At 34.3% G+C, this 15,930-nt stretch overlaps 1 protein-coding gene across 1 annotated transcript in view; it reads right to left on the bottom strand.

The window, feature by feature from the left end:
- TENM3 (teneurin transmembrane protein 3) overlaps nt 1–15,930 on the bottom strand; it is a 1,292,929-nt gene that overhangs the window by 580,220 nt on the left and 696,779 nt on the right. Inside the window, exon 10 of the mRNA XM_063402168.1 lies at nt 15,627–15,784. The gene's annotated coding sequence lies outside the window, so the exon portion shown is untranslated. The remainder of the gene's footprint in view (nt 1–15,626; nt 15,785–15,930) is intronic.

Below are 15,930 nucleotides of genomic sequence, written 5' to 3' on the forward strand. Positions count from 1 at the left end.
AAGTCTTTGAATATTGAGTAATTTCTTCTGACATCAATAGAATGCGGATATTTAGCTGTAATATATCCTTTTGAAAACCAATGGACTTTAGCACCCTATTACAGTTGAAGTTAATGCAAATTGTTTATGCTCAATATGTTATCAAAACAGACAATTAATTTAACCAGAACTATGGATGCTTTTCAAAATGGTTTCTGATTTTCTAGACAGAAAAATAACTGGTAACAAGAAATCTCTGGTAAACTTTATAAAGCTTCCAAGATTTTTGTTTCATTTTGCTTTTCAGTCACATGGCAGCTTGTCTGAGGTTTGCTTTGCTCTGTTATTTCATAGTTGATGTAATAACTTCTTCAGAGATTAAGATCAGGAATTAAGCTGACACCAGCAACAGCCTCAGAGATGTTTCTATTTATGCACTTTTGGTGACTGTATTAAAGTCACAGTTCTGAAGGTGTTTCCACATTGTTTTGCAAGCTCGTAATATCTCAGACAACTTTGCAGGACAATTAGAATGTCTGGGAGTCAAAAGTCAAATTCTATGTCTGCATGTTTCTGCTGATGTTCATTGTTGATTTGCATGCCAAAGTTCCACTAAAATCTGTGAATGTGAGACACAGAGCAGCACTCAGAGAATGCTCATGGTAGCAGAGAAAAAAAATATAGGCTACCTGTATAGGTGCTTCAAATGAGTAGTTTAGGAAAATGATCTCATGATTACTGATCCATTACCACAATGAACATTAATTCATATTAATGTCCCCTTTTTTGGTTATTTTACAGTTTCCTTGTTAGTGCTCCTGGTTTATATCACGAGTGACCACATGGCCCAAGGAGGAGAAATACCTTTCTAACCGAAACCTGTTTTATATACCCAAATCAGAGCGTGAACAGCGCAGTCACATGATTGGCATGGTGCTATTCTCGCAGAGGAAGAATTGTTGAGGCTGCCAAGAGGCAATGTTAGTGCATGAAAGCTTTTCCATTAGATTAGAATATCAAATCCAGATTGTGAAAATGGCTATATATTCCTATTTTTAAATTTATGTATTGTCACTTGAAATAGGAGAGAATCACTCATCCTATGATATCCAGTTCTTCAATGGATGAAACCAGAGAGGGGAAAAGAGAAGCTGAATACATACAGCTCTGGCTTTTGCAGCTCCATAACTGGGCAAGAGTAGTGGGGAGGAGACACAGCACTCTTAATGAAGGGACCTCAACCTTTCTGCTTTTGAAGAAAGATCATTTGGTTGTTATTCTGCTAGTGGCTAATCAACCCTGAACGAAGTTTCACAAGCATGAGAAAGATTTCTGTTCAATAGTAGCATCCCCATTGTAGCTTGTTTCAAATTACTTTAAAGCTGTTCCATTTATGTGAAACAGCAATTTCTCTAAAGGTCTGAGAAATACCAAAGTCAATCAGATCACTATAACTCAAGTAAACTTTTATGTCCCTGTAAATCTTCATATCTACATAGATTATAACTTTTAAAATCACATTAGGAAACTAAACCTGGAAAATTAGAATTCACTGTTATATTCCTCATGAAAGCTTAACTTTGGCAGCTCATATTGCAGTTCAAATTATTTCTATTCTGAAATTTTTGTAATTGCTAACAGAAGTTACGAGGAAGTATGAAGCCCCCTCTCTATGTTAAACTAGTAAGACAGCTTTTGCGTATGTTTTATTGATTTTTATTAATATTTATCAATCTCTGTGCATACATTCAAATGAAAATAAGCAGCAATTTAATTTTGAATTTTGTTTGTTAGATTCTCATCCTAAATACAAGAAATTGTGCTACATGCTTTGTATTAAGGTTTTGAGAGACAATCCACTGTTCTTGTGTAAAAATATTATTTTAAACTATCAATAACTTTCAATGATAATACATGGAAAATTCCTAATAAGCTGACTTTCTTAAATCATCTCAGTAAAATTCATAGTGAAAGTGAAAAAAACCCAAATCAATACACAGCTGTGAATAACTATCATGAAAGCTTAAGTACTCTCCAGATTCGAAAGGAACTCATTAGTGTTTGGAAAGCTCTACTGATGGATGGCAAGTAGCTTATCATAGCTACATAATGGCTATAACCAAGATATTATCTGATATAGTTAAACCACATTTGATGTCTTTAGGAAGGATACTTCAGCTCCATGAATGAGCCAACATGGTTTATTCAAATGGGAATATGTTCAGCAGTCAGGAAGCAATGTAAGAGGATGAAGTGTTCTCTATTGGATTAGAATACCTAGATGAGAATGTCCAAGTTGCTTTCTTTCCTCAATGTATATGTCTCTTCTTGACTTTATATACTGTTATGCTATGTGATTCACTCATTAATTTCCTGCTGTCCAATACCATACAAAACTGCTAAACTAAAAAGTTTGGAATTAGAAGAATTTTTCTCTTGGGGTCAGTGTGGATTAAGCCTTTGGTAAGAGAAGCTGATTGCAGTTCTGACTTCCTGCCTACAGAAAACACACACCCTCTTCCTACCTAGTTAGATGAGCCTTTTAATCCTTATACTGCCACACTCTATTTTAATGTACTTTACCATATTAAACCCTCAAAACCACTTTTATAAAATAGTTATTTCAAATATACAAGAATATTATTTTTCTTTACTGGTCTCATAGATGAACGGGGTATGAATTTATATTACCTATTAATCAGTATACAAAGATGTACGATACCCTACATTATTTCATGGATTTTCTTGCAGGGTTTCCTCAGGTATCACTACAACAATTGAAATGCTGAAGGAATGACTGTTACAAGGACAAAAATCTATGCACTCCAAAGCTACCCTGCTCCTTACTTTATGGTTTTTGATTGTATTTAAAAATGAAAATAATACATCCCAATATATAGCAGGTAGAAAACTACAGTGAGAACAAATATTGTTTCTGCAAGGAGAAAGATAGGAAGTCTAAAAAATAAAAAGGGTAAAGGAGACTTCAAAGGGAAATCAGAGAATTTTGAAAAGACATTAAGAAAGAAGACACAGATAGTTGAAGAGAAGGCAATTTTTTTTATCAGAGATGCATTAAAAAATTAACTGCAGTTTTTAATGGATGAAATTATGGTAAATTCCAAGACTGCAGGTTATGTCTTTTCAAGTATAAATACATTTTTTACAAACTGGCAGCACCAATCCAAGCTTGGAATTTGCTCATATTCTCTCCATTATCTTTGCTTAGAGAAAAAAAATAAAATTGAACATCACATGTAAGCTGAGGAATTTTAAAAGACCTATGTTAGTCAGAATACTGCATGCAATTCAGGAAAAGAGTCCTTTTTAGTCAGATACTGGACACAGCATTTTGCACTGAACAAAAATTTAAGTCAATCACTAGACGTCTCTATTCCATTACTAATAGTAGCACAAGGTTTTAATAAACTAATACAAATGCCAGAAGATCCTTTGTGATGCTGAGGTGTTTAGATAGTTAAGTAAAACACCAATGCAGTACTTATTTATGCACGCAAACACACATAAATACAGAGAAATAAATACAGTTTATAACAGGGTTATAAACTAGCAGTGTTGTATGCTTGTGTGTGCACACGTGCACGAGGTGTATGTAAAGGGAGGAGGAGCATTAACAAAAGGAGAACATCTGCTTTCAAGAAGAAATGCTAGATTAATATTCAAACTTTTAGGGAAAATGACATTAAACAAACAGACAAATACTCCGGCATATTTGCAAGTTTGTATTTAGATAAAAGCCAAGGTCTAGTCAAAATATAACAACAGATTTACCTACTAACTCTGCTCTACCAGACACAGTTAGTTATTAAACAAGTGCTAGGTCATTCTAGCACTTAAAAACTGACTAGCTGCAGGTCAGAAGACATTTATAAAATTCATAGAGATAAAGTCAGTCTTCCATGCTGTCTGTTGAAGAGCTCAGAGAAAACAGAAATATTCTTTGATTTGACAAATAATTAAAAGTGCTCCCTTTATTTCTCCTCCCTCACTTAATTCCAGTGAGAAGGAAATTCTCTATATGAATACCAAAATGATTGATGCTAAAATGCAATAATACATTAATTTTTATATGATCACCGTTGTACAAATCTCAATGAAGTACACAGAACTAAAAGCTATTGTGGTTATGTAATTTATTCTTCCTGTTTACTCAATGTATTGGACAATGGTGTCACAGCATGCTAAACAAACACAATACAATCTCACTCATTTTATTCCACACTGACTGTTGTCATGTTCTGAAGAACACTCAAAGACTGAGCTCGAGAGCAATAGTTAGAAACGTCAACTGGCTGTCAGTGGTGTAGTTTGTCATTGTTCCACAGACAAAAGGCAGACTGTCACAATAAACAGCATTTATTCATTTCACATTTGTGGCTTAGGGCTGAGGAAGGGGAGGTGTCATTTGTAGTAATTGTAAAACACATAAATAATAATAGTAGTCTGCAAATCATTTATCAAAGAAAACAGTGGGAGTTGGCAGTGATGGAGGCAAGAAAATGGATTCTTCCAGCACAACCTAATTTACAGCTCTTTTAAAAAACCACATTTTTTCTTTCATAACAGTAAAATGGAATGTTTTGGTTTAACTGCTTATGTGGTGGGTAAGCAAGACAAAACAACTAAATCATGACTTTAATGACTTATTTTAAACAAACCACTGAGTAGCTTTCTGAACATGATTATTCTCCACTCAGCTGCTCTCAATTTTACTAACCTAATTTCACTAATTAAAAGTAATTTCATATTGATATTAGTATCACCTCCTCTAGCTTTTTGTGCTTAAAAAGTACATAGTTTTAAATAAATTATATTTCTTTGTGAAAATACTCTGGACTGGTATTTGAACAGATGAGACTTTTTAAACTGAATGCTTATGTCTGTCTTTTTCAGAAAGACTCTCAAATCCTAGTAATAAACTTCTGTTAATAATTTCATGGGCTGAAATTATAAAGCAAACGTGTAATTATAATATAACATTTAATGTTCTTGAGGTCAGCATTAATATTTTTTCTTTAATTCGAATGCAAATTTTGAGGCAGCTATTATCATCCTTCTCTCTTGTAAACTCCCTTCCTGATTTACAAGGCTGAATTCCTTGTATAGCTCAGCGACACATTTTAACTGGATTATGACACCCCCCAGACCATCATCTGAGGATCTGCAAAAATCTGGGAAGAGAAGTGAGGAACAAAGACACCAGCAGACGGAAAGGTGTTCCAAAAGGAAGCTCCTTATTTACTACAGCATGGTGAAAGTCCCACTTCATCTCACAACCACTCCTGCTGCTGTCCAGAGCACTGATAATATTTGTTAGAGAGCAATCTCCTCTTACATACCCAGAAAAGACAGATGGATATGACTTTTTCTCTGGCGAACCACACAATGTTCACCAGATGGAAACAATGCTCCCTATATAGTTTCTCAGGCATTTTTGCCTACAAATCCATCCCTCCCAGCACGTCTCAAATCCTATCAGCAACAAGGGCGTGAAAGGGCTAAGGAAAGGACAGGTATGTCAGAGAGACTGAAGTTGTGTTTCAGAATGGATCTCTTCCATGAAATATCTTACAGAGTTTGCTGGACAAAAAACAGAGTGAAAGAGATGACCTGTCAGGAGAGAGTGGAGTGTCATGTCAGTATTTCGACCAGGAAATGTTATCAAAGCTGTTACTGCTTTGGGTAAGAGAAGCAGAGCTCAGGAGTTGCAAGGAGCAACGTGTCTGGCAGTGCAAGGGTAGCTCAGTGAAGGTGGGTGCACAAGACCACATCAAAGATGTCTTGACATTCATGTCTCAATAAGACAGGATTTTTCTTAACTGATTTTAGAATTGAAAAAGCAACTAGGTTTGGCAGTCAGAAGATGAATTTATGAGAAAATGAAAAAACACATGTTAAGCTTTACCTGTTTAATATCTACAGCTACATGAAGTAAAAAAAAATAGTGTGCTGAAAAACAAATCTTGAAAAGAAAATTGCTAACAATCTTTTAGAAAAAGATTAGTAAAAATAAAAAAAATTCAAAGATTAAAGCATTTTATGAACAGAAATGGCAACATTTTGGATTAATTTTAAATAAACAAGTACAAAAGGAAGGGTTTAGTCCTTTTAGAAAGGACATTTTCAGTCCAACATCAACTACACTGCTGATAACCTTCAATTAAAGTGAGACAATTTCATCTAATCTTATTGCTAAAACAACAAATGGTAACTTGAAAAATTTAAACAAGAATTTAGTCAACATTACTTAGTTTCTGTGATAGCAGTTAGAAATCTAGGGGTAACACTTCTATATTCAGAAAAGAGGTATCTTGAAATAATAAAAATGTTCTTACCTATATTATCTTGCTATTGATTTTGTAGAGGTTCTCTTGAACTTTTCCCAACCCCTTTCTAACCCTTCTTTAGAGAATTAAATGCAAATATATGTGGACACTCTTCTGGGTTTGGAATGGTTTTAATTCAGCTTAAAATGAGAGACAAAGTATTCAGAATATGCCACTCTCTTATTCAGCCTACTAAGATCTTTAGCTTCCTTTTCTTGTGAAATTTCCCTCTCCTGTTTTGTTACAAAAACCTGGAATGCTATACTTTAAAAGACTGAACTTTGAGGTGCATTTTCTTGGTTAACAAAAATTCAAAGGTATTGTTCTGTGGTCTTCTTAAACTCAGCCCCGTTTACTCAGGACTGAAAGCTTATATATTTGAATATATGATTTTATCCCGGACTCAGTCAGGTGCATGGCATTTGTCACATCCTGTACACAGTTACTCAGAGTGACAAAAACATGCGATCATTAAAGAGTGATGATAACCTTCATTCTAATTGCATTAGTGCAGCAGCTCTCCCAAATGAAGGGAGATTTCCCATAACAGGAACAGCTAAGCACAAATGTAAATGGATCAGTGGTGTCACTCATAAACGATGATCACGGCCAGCATCCGACAGTGGACAATCACTCACGCAATAACACAATCACTCTGCAGTTAATGCATGTCACTACTGATTTGCAGGGAAATTTTTGAAACCAGAATTTGCATGGTCTGTTTGAAACTTCCCTGAGCTGAATACCTAGCGTTTAGCCTTCTAGTGGGACTTGTGACAGTAGCACTGCTCGCAGCAAACTGCCACTGTCGTTTGTTCTGCTTCAGTGCTGTTTGACTGTCACAGCCTGTCATGTAGGAAGAAAGCACCGCATCTAACCCCCTGTGACAAGGTTTAATCACCCCTATTACTCCTATTGGCTGCTCAAGCCACCTTGGGGTGTGCAGCACACAGTTATAGATCTAAAAATCCTTGCTTTATAAATGGAAAGGCTAAAATCTGGTCTGAGTCGATCAATCTTCTGGTACACACAATGGAAAAGAAGTAGGATTCGATAAATAATACTAATGCAATGCTTGAGAATTTTTTTCATTTTCATATCTTTTGCATAATTTAAGACTACATTATTTATTTTACTTCATGATTACTTTTTTATTGGATTCCAGGTATTCAGATTCTGAATGTGTTGTTTTTTGTTTCTAGCAATCATTGCTAGAATGGGGACATATATGCAGGAGTGTCACATTTGGGATTGGGTTTTTTATGCCAAAATCAAGTGACAAAGGTAAATATTGCAGCACAAGATATATCTGCCCAAACGTTAATGCTCAATCAAAGGGTAAGGGGAGGAATGCTTAGAATAAGCTTTGTACAAAGGAAAAGTTGAACTTAAGTTTTCCTCATACAAATTAGCACTAACTAATTAAAACTTCATATATGCCTGATCTATCCAAGGAAACCATTTCATTGTTTTTCTACAAGGAAAACTATCTTCCAGGTAGTTTCAAGAATGTACTTTATGAGACTGCAGTCCATATTATTTGTACTTAAAATATACCCAGGGGTCAGCAACTTAGACTAGCTCAGCTGGTTAGAGCATGGTGCTCCTGGTCCTTTTGCTAACTGCTGCCAATCCAGAAACCCAGGTAACACACACCAAGCACATTTTTGCACATTAACAAATCTGTTTGCTTGAGCTGGTCTTATTATATCCAAGGTCTATTTACTGGGACAAAAGAAAACTATTGCAATAAGAAAACATATTAACCCATCATGAGTTTGGCTTTAGCAAGGTGATCTAGTATTATGAACTTCTAAATTCTCCATCAGGCTAATCTTAGGCTTGATAGATGATACTAGTGTAAGTCTTTACAATGGGAGATTCTTATGCTTGAGATAACAATTGTTATTTCAATTAACATGTATTTGTAAATATAACATTTATTTTGCAGAGACTGGGCAGGAAATGAGTTATCTGACAGAGCAGACAACCAGGTCGACCAATAACCTAGCACCAGGATTGATACCCTTACATTCCGGCTTTAGCCTGTTCTGAAAATATATGAGCAAATGCACACCCTGCAGAATCAGAAAAAATATTCATGCTGCTTTCATCATACACCTGGAAAAATTCCTACAAATTGGGAATTAAATTTTCTAAAAGACAAACTTACCCGCCCCCCCCCGCCCCATCAGATAGAACTGTCAGTATTCCTTTTCATTGTGATTAAAATGAACTATTTCATTTTCATTTCTAACTAGTATTTCAGGTGAAATAAAACAATCTTGGGCCAGAGCACTTTAAAACTTGCAAAGAGAATGAGGATGTGCAAATGAGTGTACAGTGTATTACATAAGGGTTTTAATTTTTCATGAAAACTCCATCTAACAGGAAGGTAGATTATTTTGTTCAAATATAAACATATTTATCTGTGTTTCTTCTGGCCACCTTAGGGAAAAAAAAACCAACTCAAACCAAATTCCAGCTGCCAATGAAATTTCAGTATTCCCTTTATCCTTCTCTTGAATGACCAAATGCAGAAGACTCTTTTCTGTGTAAAATGAGTTTATAGTGCTGACACCAGCTTGTGCCACTCACTCATGTACACTTGTAAACTATGTTCTCACTCCCCCACTCTGATACTGTCAATTCAATTAACATTACCAGGAGTTTTAGAGATTTTTCTGTTATTAAGGACAAAAAGTAATTTGTGTTTTCTTACATCCATCAAATACTTGTGAAATATCATCTAGACATAACCAATAATAGCATCTATCCAGCTGTATACAGATAGATGTGGGTTGCTCAGCTAAGCCATCATCAGAAAACTGCATGCCCATCCTTATTTATGGTTTGTTGCAATGCCAGTTCATCAGCTACAGGTTTACACTACACATGTTCTCCTTTATACCTTCTGTCTGCTAAGGTGACTGATGTTCACTTTCCCCAATTTGTTCATCACTTCCGAATGACAGTAAAGCACAGGTCAATAGCACACTGCACTTTCTTTCTGTACAGTGTTTTCACCCTGAAAATAAGTTAATGGAATTTGAATCCTGGGCTACTTATCTGAGGAACCTGGTTTCTTGCATTGTCCACATGGAATAGTTTCAACTATTTTCATAATTTGAAAGGAATAAAAATTTTTGGTATTTTTCTGCCTCAAGGTGTGGCATTGACAATAGGACTGATAAATAATCCTAAACCTCTAGACCCAAGTTATCTTTTTTTTTTTTTTTAATAAACCTACAAAATATTCTCGGCAAAGATATTGATATGAATCTTTGGATATGAATCATAATAGCAGATTTTCACATCAGGTATTTGATTCCATCTCTGAACTCTGAAGCCTCTGCAGTATGAATGGCAGCAGGAAATGGTTTTCAAACTCTTCCAAACAGATGGAATAAAATCTGCCAGGTTATTAAATTACTACACAACTATTTTTAGTTTCCATTTCTAAATCCTTTTTCTTCTTTTGTCATATAATATGTCATTGCTAATCAAATCTCAGAAGCATTACTATTTTGAAAAGAGAAGCTTGAAATGGCAGTTTATTATTCTTTGCCCTGAACATTTTTGTTGCTGCTTGATTTTTCTTCTAAAATTATGCAGTATTTATACAGATTTGTGTACTATAAAATGGAGGAAGCAAGTAAAAACATCAGTTTACAGGACTTACAAGCTTTAAAGTTATTTCAGTGATGAATAATTGCTCTGAATCCTTATCTAGACTGCAATCTAAGGTTAAAGCAAACTGTTTGCTAAAAGCTAACAAGTAGAAATGGCCTAGTAACTATGAAAACAAAAGCAAATCCCTTAACTGTCTGGTGTAAAGCATATCAGAAGTGAAACATACTTTATATTTGATGAATTGTGCTTGGGAAGAATAGGAAGCTACTCAGCTGTTGAGAAAATTAAACCAATTGTTTCCTCCTGTGAACTGTGTCATAGTGACAGATTTTCTTAGTACACAAAGAGTCCTTTGAAGGCAAATTTGCTTGTGATTCAAGTGTTCTGGAAAAAAAATTGGCTCTGTTCGTGTACTAACAGAAATATCCTCCCTTTTCTTACATGAGGGCTATTATTACTGCTACATCTAAAATACAGTACACAAGTGATGATTAAAAAAAGGAGCATTAAACATGGTCTGCAAGTATTATAATAGCAAATATTGCAACACTGAAAGGGAGTATATTAGTTGTAATGTGATTAAACCAACTGGCAAATTCTGGTTTTACTTAAGGACAGCAAACTTCAATCAGCAAAGGAGTCAATCTTGCAACTTGCAAATTGCTCCTGTATCTGATTTTCAGCGGTGCATCAGGCAACAGTCAGCCTCAGATTGAACAGGAAAATGCAACTGAAAAAAAAAAAAAAAAAGAGAAGCAGAACACACAGAGAGATTTAGATTGGAGAGATACTCTACAGCAAACCTGTGACATCTGGAAGCTGTATTGATTTACATTTCTGCCACAACAGCAATGCAAAAGAATGAGAAAACCCCCTGTATTTTGGTTCAGTTCTATTGAATCTAACAAGCATGAAGAAATAGTTTGGGATTTTTTTGATATCACTAATGTGACTGATGTCACTGAGCTAGAAACAAATAAATGTATCAATGGATGAGGCTTCTTACTTCTCCCAATTAAGACACAGAACCTGCCATGAACTTTTTCCAGTCAGGCATGTAAACCGTGAAACAACTTTACAACGTGGAGCATAGGGTATGATTTCCTAGCATAACACTTCTGTGGGAAATACTATGCATTGTAAATTTTAACTACACAGTGTTTTCTACCTATATCGTATGACAGATGAAAATGTAGAAAAGTATCAATATTCATACTTTTTTTTATAATTTCCAACTATTTACAGTATCTTTGATTTTGTGCTTTGCTGCAGAGGAATATAATGTCTTTCCTAATCCTATATTTTTGTCTTCTTATTGACTTTGTTTTTGAAGATGGGGGAAAAATAAAATAAAATATAACTTTTAAGAAAGCAGTAGTCCAAAAGATGAATTTGAAGGGCTCTGTAAATGATGTGTCTTCTGAAAAGGTGTCAGTAAGGAAGAATGGGAAGAAAAGTGTTTTCTAAAAGTAAAGGTGATAACAAAGCCTACACTAAAATGCGAGGCTCCTAGGTAAGGGTAATTGCACAAAGAACTTTCTTTACATTGGACAGAGCTAGACTACAATTCAAATAAGAATTCAGGGAGCATTTGTTCCTCAGAACTGTAGGTTTTCTGTTTATTTTAGGAAGGAATGGTATCAAAATAATATCTTTCAAATCTCTCAGAAACAACTGTGTTCAAAGTTTATTTGCAATAGAAATCTAAACATAACATTAAATAGAAAATACTTTTTTTTCTGTGATAACCTTTGCAACTAAGTAGTTTACTGGAGGAGTAATTAAGTATACAAAAATGGTAATATGTATTTTTAAATTTAAAATGTAATATTTTAAAGTTATTGCAACATGATATTGAATTGTTTAAATTACAGTACAATAATTTATTCCTGCAGCATTCAGTGGCACTAGGCCTTTGGCCTCTTGCCTAACAATACACTAGACAAGAATTATTGCATTGTAATTCACATCCTGTCATGCCTTATTGCTTAATTAAAGCATAACCCTTCATGACATGACAAGCAATTTAACAGTTACCATAATAGATTATTATCCCACCTAACTTACTTATTTTAGTTTTACAAACCATTCTCTTTTTTTTCTTTTTTTTTCTTTTTTTTTTTTTTTTTTTTTTGTACATGCACTGACAATTATCAGAACAAATACAAAGATATGTCTGTCTGTAAAGTCTGAACAGGTTTAGGAACAATAGCTAATAACACAAGGTTGCTAATAACACAATTTTTTATTAGAACTATTGCTTGAGTAAACTTGGGCACTTCTTTTTTTATTCATTTTGCTTTGGGAATTAAATCCCGCAACACTTGGTAAAACTATTAAGATTCAAGTCTCAGATTAGGTGGCTGCCTATCTTTAATTGTAGGTGAATTTTAATGTGGCATTAAACCAATAATGTGGCTGAAGTTACAGTGTCTTACAAATTCCTGACAGGAAAGTTGCCAGTTTAATTTTGTTGCAATACAGCAGTTAGCTACTCTGTGTGGGACATTACCTAATACATAAACCATATTTTTCAGAAATGACTCTTTGAATCACTTTCTTAATAAGGTCTCTCCCTTTTCTTGTTTCTCAGACTGATACTTGGTAATATAGAAAAGGTAATCTGTTGTTATGAAAACATAACTGATTATAACTAAAAATTGCCTAGGTGAAATTCTTCTTTTGTAAAAAGTCAATTACAAAACCCATTGACTTAAGCAAAACATTATTCCATGAGATGAAATGGAAAAATATGCCAACAACTGTGAAAGCACACTTTAATATTCCAGCTTGCATTCAAAATATTTTAATTAATAATTCATATTTTATTAATGCCTTCACATGGGCAATACAACACCACCATTTGGCTATGAATAATCCTTTGGTTTTGGCAACTACCAGTTCAAAATTAAAATATGTAAACGTGGGACTCTGCAGCTTTGTGTGAACAAACCCCTGGATTTATTGAGAAGATATATAGGCAATGCGTAAAACATGCATACAAAACAACTTTAGCATGGAAATTATTATATCATACCTCATAGATGCCCTACCAGTTTCATATAGTATCAAGGTGCAATTTAATGAGGTTCCACTGAACTCTGTATGTCTTCAAGGTGACTGGGTTGTCCCTGGAACTCTCTCTGCTATAACTATAAAATGTCTATGATGTGACTGTGATATAACTGAAACAGCTGCAGTCTTTGATCATACGATGGCAGTTTATGTACAGATGCAGAATGTGTAATAAGGGCACACTTTATTAACTTGACTGATGTTCTGTTATTTTACTGGTTCCAAAAGCCAAAGGAGACTAGGCTCCACCATGTTCCCCTAAGAATAATTTATTATTGCAGCTATTCAAAATGAAATACCTATCATTAATGTCTAATTGATAACCAAAAGCAAGAGGCATACATTGGCCTCAGTTGATCTGACATTTGCTATGATCCTGAAAGCTGCTGTTATAGCCAGAACTATTATTTTGAATTAGCAACATATATATTTTAAATACAGTTTAAAACCACTGTTAGGACTCAATGTATGCAAACACTTCCTGTTAAATAGCTATTTCTACATATATACAGTCTAGTGAAACTTACAGTGAGCTTTCACCATTTTTTAAGTATGAAAACACACAAATTCTGAAGGCATGATAATAAAGTTAGACCTTGAAGTGCTAGTGGCTGTACTGTGTTGTGCAAAAGAATCTATGTTCTCCTTAGCAAGTAAAAACACCTTTTGGTTCTACCAAAATGTTTTAAACAATTCATATTTATCAAAGTAGCCAAATTAGAGAGGAGAAAATACTCTAATTTAGCTAGTTGAGAAAATTAAATTGCATGTCCAACAAATAAGAGAAAAATTTACTTAAAATCTAGATATTCTGCCTCATGCATGCAATATGGAAATTTTTGGACAAAGAGTTATTTCACAAAGAATATGAAATTAAAATTTTCACAGAAGATCTAGTAATAGTTTTGCTCTAGTCCTAAGAGTATAAAGTCATTCTAGATATGAAGATGTTTATTTAAAATAGACACTTTTCTAATGATTTATTTTTTAATTCCCACTTCTTTTTTCTCTATGTTCCATTTGTATCTCTTTACTCTTAACTCTAAATTTAAGTTTTATTTTGTCCTTATATTTTTATTAGAAGAAATAAAAAGGCCTGGACTCTTAAGTCATTCTGTTCCCACACTCCCAGTTTGCCTCCATCTGTAATCTTGCACAGAAAATACACATTTTCAGAATCTTTTTGGGCAGAAAGGAGATATTGCAAAATTATTGTACAGCTTTGATGGAATGGCTCTCTCTCCAGGACCTCCTTTATGCAATCTTTGCCTCAGTTTTCTTTTCAATCCATTTCTCTATAGCCCTTACGCTGCACTTGAGGAATAAAACATCTCAGAAGTTAGAGAGCCTGGACCCCACAATACGCATGTTTATATTTCCCCCATGGATCCCATAATCTAGACACAAATAGCTACATCTGTTTCTACTCCAGTTTTAAGCATATGTCAGTAAGCATTTATACTTTAATCTTCTTCAGTATGGACATTTACCAACAAAGTGTAATTCCTCTAGCCCTTAAGCTTAGGCCCCCTGATTAAACTGCTGGCTCCTTTTTAAAATCCTAAAAGATTCTTAAATATGTCCAATTTTTTTCCCCCGACACCTTGAATGCTTCCAGTTTCTAGAAACAAGCAGAGATACCATATAAATCTGAAATAAAAACATGGAAATGGAACAGACTTCTTTCATGAAAATCTGATGCTTATTTCATGAGCTTCATTTTCACTTACATTTAAGACACCAGAAATTAAAGCTGTAAATATGGAATAAATAAGCTAAAGTGTTCTAAGTTGTCCAGTCAAAAAAACATTGTCAGAAAAGTTCTCTGAGACTGAAAATCTTCTTATTGTAACCTGGATTACTTTTTTAAACATAGATAAATCTTTATGTAGGCATATGTTTGGCCTCCTTTCCATTTTTTTCCCCTTACTGCTTCTTGTACCTCCTATATACCACTTGCAATGCAACCATTCTGCCAAATATCTCTGATACCTTCCTCCACTCTTTATTCCTTATCATCTACTATGTTCTCAGTACCTTATTGTGGGCTTCAGCTCAAATGGTTGGATGTGACTTTATTCAATGATTTCATCTTAACTGACTCCAGAAAAATATGCAGTTAAATTAATCACACACAAAAGTTTTTTATTAAAGTACTAAATTGAATCTAGAAAGAAATAATTGCTTTTCAGTTATTATCAAATCTCTGATACCAACTGTGGGTCAAAATTAAGAGAACATTTCCAGACAAGCCACTGTTCAGCCATTGAAATATCTTAGTTTAATACCACAAAACTTCTTTTCAGAAAGTATATATTGCTATGCAACACTAATTGTATGCAAAGCATTGCCCACTGACTTATCAGGTACTTTTGTTTTTTGATATTGAATACTGTGCCATTATTCAACTGTGTAAGAATTAACAAAACTCCATAATTTACATAGTAAAACAAATCTTAAATCTCAAATCTGAAGCATCAACTCCTATAGTCAAAAATGTTCCATAGTTCTGTAAGATTTCCCCCCTCCCTGCCCTCAGGAGAATATAGATGGCTGAAAAATAACTGTTCTTATGCTCATCTGTTCTCCTACCTTTTCTGATGAGCTGGCTGCAGAAAAGTGTATAAATGGAAAGCTCAATTAGTGCAGTTTTTGTATCCTCGGATGTCAATCATGACTGTTGAGAGGTGGGACTTTCAGGATCTCTGTGCATTAATTAAGAGCTCATCTCAGAAGAGTAGTCATTACACCTAAGGACCAAAAATAAGTTTTAATTAGAGTCTAGAAGACAGTGTGCCATCTACTTATAAAACTAGTTCTTTAGTTAAAAATGAACAGTTATGGGAGACTTTATTAGTAACAATGCAAAGGGCATAAATCTACTGCTTGCCCTTCA

The sequence above is a fragment of the Prinia subflava genome, chromosome 7 (assembly GCF_021018805.1).
Source record: "Prinia subflava isolate CZ2003 ecotype Zambia chromosome 7, Cam_Psub_1.2, whole genome shotgun sequence".
Classification (NCBI taxonomy): domain Eukaryota; kingdom Metazoa; phylum Chordata; class Aves; order Passeriformes; family Cisticolidae; genus Prinia; species Prinia subflava.